This window comes from Belonocnema kinseyi, chromosome 10 (assembly GCF_010883055.1).
Source record: "Belonocnema kinseyi isolate 2016_QV_RU_SX_M_011 chromosome 10, B_treatae_v1, whole genome shotgun sequence".
Lineage (NCBI taxonomy): Eukaryota > Metazoa > Arthropoda > Insecta > Hymenoptera > Cynipidae > Belonocnema > Belonocnema kinseyi.
The window spans coordinates 30,244,203-30,253,817 of NC_046666.1; the positions used below are offsets into that span (position 1 = coordinate 30,244,203).

A 9,615-nucleotide genomic window follows, 5' to 3' on the forward strand; every position below is an offset into this window, starting at 1 on the left:
CAACAGACACCGATCCAAAACTCAAATTAAGCAATAATTAAATATTAAATGTTTTTTAGAAACAAATTATTTGTTGAAAATTTTTTTTCTATCATTTTAAATAATTTAACGTTTTTATAGTTATATTGCAAGAAATTTGAAGGAAAAAAATATTTTAATGAAAACAATTTCTCTTAAAACTATTTTTGTTAATATTATAAACAATTTTAATAAACCAATGCATCATTCAGACATTTGTCGTTAGAAAAATTCGTTTTTTTTCTATGTCAATTGTTTTAAATTAGGAACCTTACGATAATTTCACAAAAATTCATAGTTTGTTGATAAATTTTATGATTTTTTAACAAATTGATTAAATAAATGCATTATTTGGGCATGTGTCGACTGAAAAACTCATTTCTTTCAATGTCAGTTCTTTTAATTGGAAACTTTACAAAAATTCCCTTATTCGTTGTATTCAATCTCTCTTGTGCTGGCCAACAAAAACATAAAATTATTTAACTAATTATGAATGTTGCTGAAATTATCGTAAAGTTCCCAATTAAAAAGATTGACATTGAAAGAAAAACAGTTTTTGCGTTACCAGATGCCCGAATGATGAATTTGCTTATCAAATTTGTATTTAAAACAATTATCAAATGATGATAGATGCTGCTAAAATTATCATGAAGTTCCCAATTAAAAGGACTGCCATTGAAGAAAACGAAATTTTCCGTCAATAAGTGCTCGAATAAAGCATTTGTTTATTAAATTTTTAAAATAAAATCATAAAATTCATGAACAAATTATTCATTTTTTGAAATTATCATAAGGTTCCTAATTTTTTTAAATTAACTTAAAAAACGAATTTTTCTGACGATAAATGCCTGAATAATGCATTTGTTTATTGAATTTATTTATATAATTAACAAGAATAGGCTTAGGAGAAACTTTTTTCCTTAGAATATTGTTTCCATTTAAATTTTTTGCAATATTACTTTTAAAAAAACTTCAAATTATTGAAAATTATAGAAAACACTTTTTCAACAAATAATTTGTGTATAAATTTTTGTCTCGTTCATTGTTTCATGATAGAATGTCGTTATATAACGTAAATCTATAAAACGTCTGCGATTACAAAAATTTTTCTATTATTGACGAGCACCGGGAACGTCAAATAGAAAAAATTGTCATTTTTTTCGTCATATCGATTGATTTATTCAAAAACTGACAAGCTAAATTGAAAATCAGGCCAGACAACTTTGTCTAAAATTTGTCAGCTTTTTTTTAAAAAAAAGAACAAGCAAATCGGTCCACATGTTCAGCCGGAATAGTTTTTTGAACCAAAAAATTATCTTTTTCTCCACTGTGTCGTGCTCGATGGTATAATCTTCGGTAGTATAGTGGTAAGTATCCCCGCCTGTCACGCGGGAGACCGGGGTTCGATTCCCCGCCGGAGAGATTTTTTTTCTTCCATAAACGTAAATTCTGAGGTCCTCATTCGTTCATTGTTTTTTTTTCTTCTAAAATTTGTATATTTAGCCCTTCTTTACCAAAATAATTGTATTCTTGTCAAGGAGGTTGGATATGAAACAAGCAGAGAAGAAGAATGTGCAGGCCTTTTGAAATTAAAGGTTAACTAATCGAAAACTCAAATTTTATGATTGTGAATTCTCTTTTTTGGAAGCTCTTTCGGCTTTAACGAACACATTCTCATCACATATGTGGTGCTTCACACTCGAAAATGTATAAAATATGAACCTTTCTATCCTGCGTTCAACACTATCATATCAAATGAATCTTATATTTATTTCTGCACGGCGCACAGTAAGGCAAAAAAAACTGCTGTGGACAAATTGATTTTCAGAAGACAATTATTATCTGGTTTTAAATTTTTTTCTAAATGAAAGCCAATAAAATTTCACATCGAGCTGTCATAGTCGATTTTTATATTTTGGTATATTTAATAACAAAAATAAAAAAATTTGACTTTTGAAATATACCGATTTTAAAAAAATGCTTTAACTTAATCAAAAATGCCTATAAAACTCAAAGAAAAAATCCCAAAAAGATGTCAAATAGCAATGCAAATGTTGAAAAATGATTTAATTTGTTATAAACAATTACATGAATGGAAATGGTTTCTTGGGGATTAGCGGCGATTCGTCTCGAGATTCGCACTAAATTCAAAGAATTTATGGGCAAAAAGAGTTTGTTAGTAGAATCAATAAAAATTAATAAATAAGTTGTTATTTGAAAAGCAATTTTTATTAGCAAATATTCATGTCAGATATTTTGGATCAAATATATCAATTTTGTTCTACGGAATCGATCACATAATACTTGGAAATAAAACCACAGTATAATGTTGGATCATCAAATAAAAGTTATAACTTTCTTCAACTACCTTAATTAACAAATTCACAATTTGTTTATTTCTGGAGGTAACAAATTGATGTTTTCATTTTATTTATTCATAAATAAAATACCTTTTTTCATGGAATTAACAGTCAGTCCTTGAGCAATAATTTTTTTGCTATAAACCGGTAACATTTTATAATTGTTTACCCAAACTTAATTTAAAAATACCTTATTGGGCTATTTTCATCATTCCAACACTTGTTTTTTTTTGTGTAATCAACTGTTAATAACACACTTTTTAAACGTTTTTTAATAGTAAGATATCGATCCACTAGTTCTATTTGTATTGATAATTTAATTAGCGTAGTCATACGTAGTATTATATTCTACAAAAAAAAAATTAGTTCACTAATGTATTAGCTGAGATAAATTGTGTTTACTACATTATTAATGAAAATAAAAATTGTTGATCGTTATTGACCGATCAAAAAAGTTAAATAAAATGCATGATTAACAGTTCATTAGACGAAAAAAGAAGTTTAAATTCTTAAATTAGCCAAATAATGTATTTGTAAGTTAAATTTGGTTAAACCAGAGTTAAACAATTATCAACTGTTATCGATTTATAGCAAAAAATCATTGCTCAATAGCGTTTGTTAATAAATAAACAAAAAAAGAAACAAACGTTTTTTAATCAGCTATGACATTTCAATGTGAAATATTATTAGCTTTCCTTTAAAAACAAAATTAAAATCGGATAATCATTGCCTCTGAAAACCAACGTATCCACGGACGCTTTTTTTGCGAACAAATTTAGCCTCATTATTTTTTTTTTGCGAACAAATTTAGCCTCTTTATTTTTTTTCCTGTCTTGTGTCGTTTGTTTAAAAAATTAATTTTTCTATTTTTAATGCTGTTTTTTTGCCAATAAAACAAAAACTGGGCATCCTATCAAAAAGTAAATAATAACAAATTTGTGGATCTTTTTTGGAGGCACAATTTTTATCAATTGACCTTTCGTCGCATCTGGCGTAATTTGACCACAAAATGGAATTTTTTTCCCTTATTGTCTGTTTCTTAAAAACTAAGATTTTTAATTGTTCGAAAAAATTCACAAAGTTGTTATGATAATTTTATAAGGCCTTTAAAAAGTAGCGTTTTTCTTTTCTTGGCTTTTTCATATCGTATGCTATTCAGTATAAATTTTTTTTTATCTAACATTTTTAAACTCTTATTATTTATACAGTTCAAACATTCGAAAATATATGAATGCACGTAATTGGCTAACTCATGGATAGTGGCATTTTTGGTTCAAGTCCGCGCTGAGGCAGATTTTTTTCTTTATTCTAACGAATTATTTGCCTGAAGAAATCGTTTGAACAAATAAAAACTTGTATTATTTATAAACACACTATATCATTTCCAATGCCCTAAATTAAAGAGTAAATAAGCAAGTTTACGCATTTTAAAATTATATAATTTTAAGAAATTTTAATGTAGAAACATTAAAAATTAAAAGATTACTACTTTTATAAAACTTTTTTCAGATTAAAAGTAAAATGATTTTTATTTTGCGTCGTTGGAAATGAATAATTGTTCAATTGTTATTTATACATCAAAAATGGTTTTTATATCTTCCAAGACATTTTCTAAAACCATATTTTTTACTGAAAAATCACTTTCGATATTTTGAGGTACCTCATATAAAATGTACTATCTCGAAACCTTTTAAAATTTCGAAAAAGCTACCAAATCTTTTTTTAACTCTTTATAAATCTAAATTTTATTTCATATTTTTGGAACCTGCGAAATTAAAAGAAGTAGCCTCAAAATTTTCGAGATTATTACTTTTACAGTTTGGGAAATCTTTGAAAATCATTTTCAATATTCTCTTCAAATTAATTTTTGAAAATAATTTTTCTTCTTCAATTTTTCAAGAAATATTAATACATTTTTTTATTATTTTGAAACCTTTAAACATGCTTTAAAAATTTCTATAGTTTTTGTTTGAAATCTTAACAAATCTACATTTTGTTCTACATCTTTTGACATTTTTGCAAGCTACAAATTAATTTTGAACTTGTTCAAAACTTCTTAATATCTCTTTTACTTTTTCTATTTTTTTCGAAATTTAACTGTTCAATTGTTATTTATTCATCAACGTTTGCTTTCGTTTTGAAATATTCTTAAGTATTCTGCTGTAATTATTTTTTCTAAATAAAAAAATTGTATTTAAAAACTTCTAAGTATTTACTCATCTTACTAAAATTTATTCTAAATGAATACATTTGTATACTATTATAAATAAAAATTCAACATTTTCACTTTAAAATTGTAAATTCTTCGAACAGAACAATTACACTTATTATAGTGACGTTTCAAGTTTAAATTTAGCTTTTTGAAATTTTAACGACTCAAGGCTTTCTGTTTCAAAAAATTCAGTTTCGAATTACTTAGTTTTTTATATTTCATTTATAATTATCCACATAAAAAAAACAGTCAAACATGAAAAATTTTTAAATCGAATTGGTTAAAAATGTTATATATTATAATGAAACAGCATATTGTTTATAAAGTTATAGTCGAAAGTTTATGTTTGATTAACTACTAACGTTTTTGACTTATATTAATTAAATTTTTAACGTCAAAATCTGTAAATTGTTTAATTTCAGCAGATTTAGAATCGCCCTGAAAAATCATTCAATTATTCTTCAATTTTAAATACACGAACAACAGTTCAATTTTAAAAATCATTAATTAATTTAAATTTATAATTGATGAACTTAAACGTTTTTTGTCAAAAAAAAGCGAAACCTTTTAATCTTTTATTGTGTAAGCTTTCAAAACTGGACTTCAAAATTCTTTTGATTAAAAATTTAACCTAAAAAATAAACATCTAATGTGAAAAATTTATTTTTTCTTCATACCCAGCGGGCACAAAATTTGGCGACGTCGTTACGACAAATTTACGACAACTTTACGACATCCTATGTGTATGTCGCTTCCGTGTCTTTGCGATATCGTAAATACATCTTCAGATCATACGACTTATTTACGATATCGTAGACACCTTAGCGACATGGACATAGGATGTCGTAAAGTTGTCGTAAAGATGTCGTAACGATGTCGGCAAATTTTCTGCCCACTGGGTACTGTCGAATCAGGTAGTAAATGAGACTTATGTACATACTTATTGTTTTGTTTAATATATGAACAGGCGTTGTAACTGACATTATTAAACAAAAAATTGCATAAACATTCAGAATCTATCAAAATAATACAAAAATAAATAAGGAACACACAAATAAAAGTGAAAAAATTGCCGAAAATATATATTATTACGGAATTATAAAATTTTCCAAATTTCAAATAATGGCAACGTTTTTAATTGTAAAAAAATAAAATTCCGAATTTAAAAATATCCGAAACTTAAATTCACCGTCTTCTAGGTAAAATTATAGAAAAAACGAATTATCAAATTATCACAAATATATTTCAATTCCCGAAATTTAGAACTAGTGAACATAGTACATTCATTATTAATTTATTAACTATTCATAAAATTACAAATAAGGCAACCAATTTAATTAATAATTAATTAATCATTTGTAAATTATTTTCGGCAATTGTAAATTTCACAAATAGAAATATGTATGGGAATTTAACAAATAATCTATTTCATAATTACGTCAATTTATAATTAGTTCATTCATATTTTCGGCATATATTACAAAGAGGGAATATGATAAATCATATAATATTGCTTTCTATTACAATTGAATAACGCACTCTTAAATGAGATATTTTTTTAATCAAATAGACTTTGGAAGAAAACTAAAATATTTCAACATTTGTGTATAAATCCATATTAAAATTTAATTTTTAGAATTAAGAACAAATAAATAGGTATTATTAGTTTGCTTTTAAATGTATATAAATATAATTTTTATAAGATTCTTGAAAAAATATATATTTTTGAATATTTCAGACGTGTAAGAAAAAAATCTAGAAGATTTTTAGGAAATTTTTTTATTTCATAGAATTTTATAAAATATTATGAAAAATTGAAGTCTTTTCAAAAGATGTTTAAGACTTTTAGAAGTTGGGAAAGAATCAAGAAACATTTGATAAATTTTCAAAAATGTTTTCTAGTTTGCAAATATTTCTGATCTATTTAAAACGTCTTAAATTCCTGAAAATATTTTTAACTGATTCAAATTTTTCTGAAAATTGTTAAACATTATTCAATATTTTAAAAATATATCTTAAAATCTTCTAAATTTTCCCTGAAATTTTCAGGAAATTTCTTTATTTACTTGAAAACTTTCAAAATTATTTTAAAGCTCCTAAGGTTCAGTTTTGAAATATTTAGAAATGTACATTTCGAAAAATATTTTAAAGTTTGACTTTCGTTTTGAATCTCTTCAATTCTACCAAATATTTTTTTAATTTGATCGATTTTTTCATTTTTTTTTACTTTTGTAATCTAACCAAATTGAAACATTTTGCTTTAAAATTTTTAAACTCTTTTACAAAAGTGTAGTGAATCGTTTAAAGTTTTTAAAATCCGTTTTCAGTGCATCCTAAAGTTTATTTTTCAAAAGAAAAATGATATAAAACTTTCACACGAATGTAAGAAATTTTTTCTTTATTTTGTCAGACATTCTAAACCTTCTAATCTCTAAAAATTATAAACATTTTTCCTGCATTTTTTAATTATGCTGCAAAATTTTAAAAAGTGTCTGAAAATCTTTGAGATTTTTTAATTTATTTTTTTTAATTTTAATTTTTCTTAGGAACCAGAAAACATGTTTTTCATTTTTGTGAAGCTTCACAAAATTCTTAAGAAATCTTTGCAAGTTTAAATTATCTTTTAACTGTTTCAAAACTTCGAGATATCTCTTAAACTTACGCAATTTTTTTTCTAAAATTATGTAATATGGAAAAATTTCAAAAGTTTGCTTTAAAACTTTTCACACACTTTTAAAAAATTTTTAGATTTAATTCTAAATCTTTTGTGATCTCTTTATAATTTTTTCTTGAAATTCACTTTCACAATAATTAAATAAATAAACCGATTTCTAGCTGCATTTTAAGAGTTTCTAACAGCTTAACATGACAAAAATCAAATAAGGGTCAAAATATCGCAAGTGTGCCACTTTTGAATCGATACTTCTATTTCCAATCAATTTTTACAGTTTTTGATTTGTTTGAACATGAAAATAAACCCCCTAAAATATTTTTGAATTTTTTTTTAATTTATTAACAATCGAAGTTCTTGATCATTCTTTTTAAATGGATTACTCCCGAACGGTTCATCGAAATTTAATAATTGAGTTATGAAAATCTTCTTTACGAAGTATACTTGAAGCGAAAAAAATGTAGGGTCGTAAAAACATTTTTTTATTGTTTAAATAATTGTTTGTTTTAAACAATTGAAAATTAATTAAACTTCTTCGCATGTGAAAAAATTCGTCCATGTGCCAATAGATTCTACCATCTCTTGCGAAAATTTTGGATAAAAAAAAATTGTGTATTTTGCAGTAGTTCAAAAGTCATTGATTTTTTTGTAACTGCGCTCCGACCTCCAGCGCTGGTCGAGCACGTTCGGGCATTATAGTTTAATATTAAAAAAAGTATAGTGAAATTTTCAATTGGGAAGATTAATTTTCTACAAAAAAAAAGTATTTTTTTAACAAATCGGTTGAACCATTCAACATAGTAGTTGAATTTTTAACCAAAAAAAATTTTAATACAAAAATTTATTAGTTGGTACTTAAGGTAAAAATAAATTCAATTCAATTTTTTTTTTTTGAAAATCGCATTTCTTGATTAAAAATTCCACTACTTGATTAAATACTTAACCACTTTCTTAAAAAGCAATATTTTTCGTTGAAGATTTATTTCTTTGCTTGAAAATTTATCTATGCTCAATTGGAATTTAAACCACCATTTTCTTTTTTAGTAGAAAATTAATCTTCTTGGTTGGAAATTCATCGTTTTGATTAAAAAATTAACTATACGTTGTAGAAATTTGTACCACTTGATCAAAAATTCATTTTCTCATGAAGATTTATGAATGTATCAATATGATACATGCAATAATTATATTTAAAATAATTTATTCTCCAATTATTCCCCTATTTCCCTACCTTTTCTTGGTCAACAAGTCACATTTCTTCTTTAAAAATAAACTTTTTTTTAAAATTCGCCTTTTTCGTTGCGAAATAATCTAGTTTAAATTAAAAATTTGCCCTATTAGATTAAAAATTCATTTTTTTCGGTCAAGAAGTCTTATTTCTTATTTAAAAATGAACTTATTGTTGAAGTTATTATTCTTTTTTGTCGGAACTTCAACTTTTTAGAATATGAAATTTGTCCTTTTGGATTGAAAATTCATTTTTTTGGTCAGAAAGTCATCTTTTTTATCTAAAAATGAACTCTATTCTTGAAAATTGAATTGTCTTCAAAAAATATACATCTCTTTGACTTTGAAATTCATCTTTGCAAGGTTAGCATTTTAACTGTTTTGTTAAATAAGTCATCTATGTTCGAAGAGAATTCGTTATTTTGCATTTAAAATTAATCTTTTCTGGTAGCAAACACGTCATTCCTATTTTAATAATCCAATTTTTTTTCGAATATTCATCCTTGCGAGTCAAAAATTATACTATTTTGTTTAAAAAATGATCTTTTTCAACGAAAGTTAACTTGCTTTAAAAAGTTATCCTTTTGGATAGAAAATTCATCTTTCTCATTTAGAAATTATATTTTATGTCCGAAAATTCGAAAATTTGGCTGAGAATTCATCTTTGCAAGTTCAAAGTTTAACTATTTTGTTTAAAAAAATCATTTTTTTCGTCGAATACTAATTACATTTTTTTGTTTGAAATTCATCTTGGCGAGTTGAAAATCCGACGATTTTGCTGACAAATGATCTTTTTGTCAAAAAATAAACTGTTTGAATAGAAATGTTGTCCTTTTGAATTAAGCAGACATCTTTTTTGTAAAAAAGTCATCTTTCCTATTCAAACATGAAATTTTTGTTGAAATTCAACAGTTTTGTAACAAAATCGTCTTCCTGGCTTTAAAAATTTCCAAATAGTATTTGGTTGAAAATTCAATTCATATTTTGTTAAATGACTTCCTTTTTCCTATAAAATTAAACTTTTTTCTCGGAAATTTATCTTTTTAATTTAATTCAACTGATTTTGACTAAATATTAAAACCTTTTTTTGTTAACCATTCAACTATCTGATTTAAAATGAGCTTTTC

General features: G+C 24.8%; 1 non-coding gene across 1 annotated transcript; it reads left to right on the plus strand.

The window, feature by feature from the left end:
- Positions 1-1,368: 1,368 nt before the first annotated feature.
- Positions 1,369-1,440, plus strand: Trnad-guc. Its single transcript has one exon. It is a non-coding gene; the product is annotated as a tRNA-Asp (tRNA).
- Positions 1,441-9,615: the final 8,175 nt, after the last annotated feature.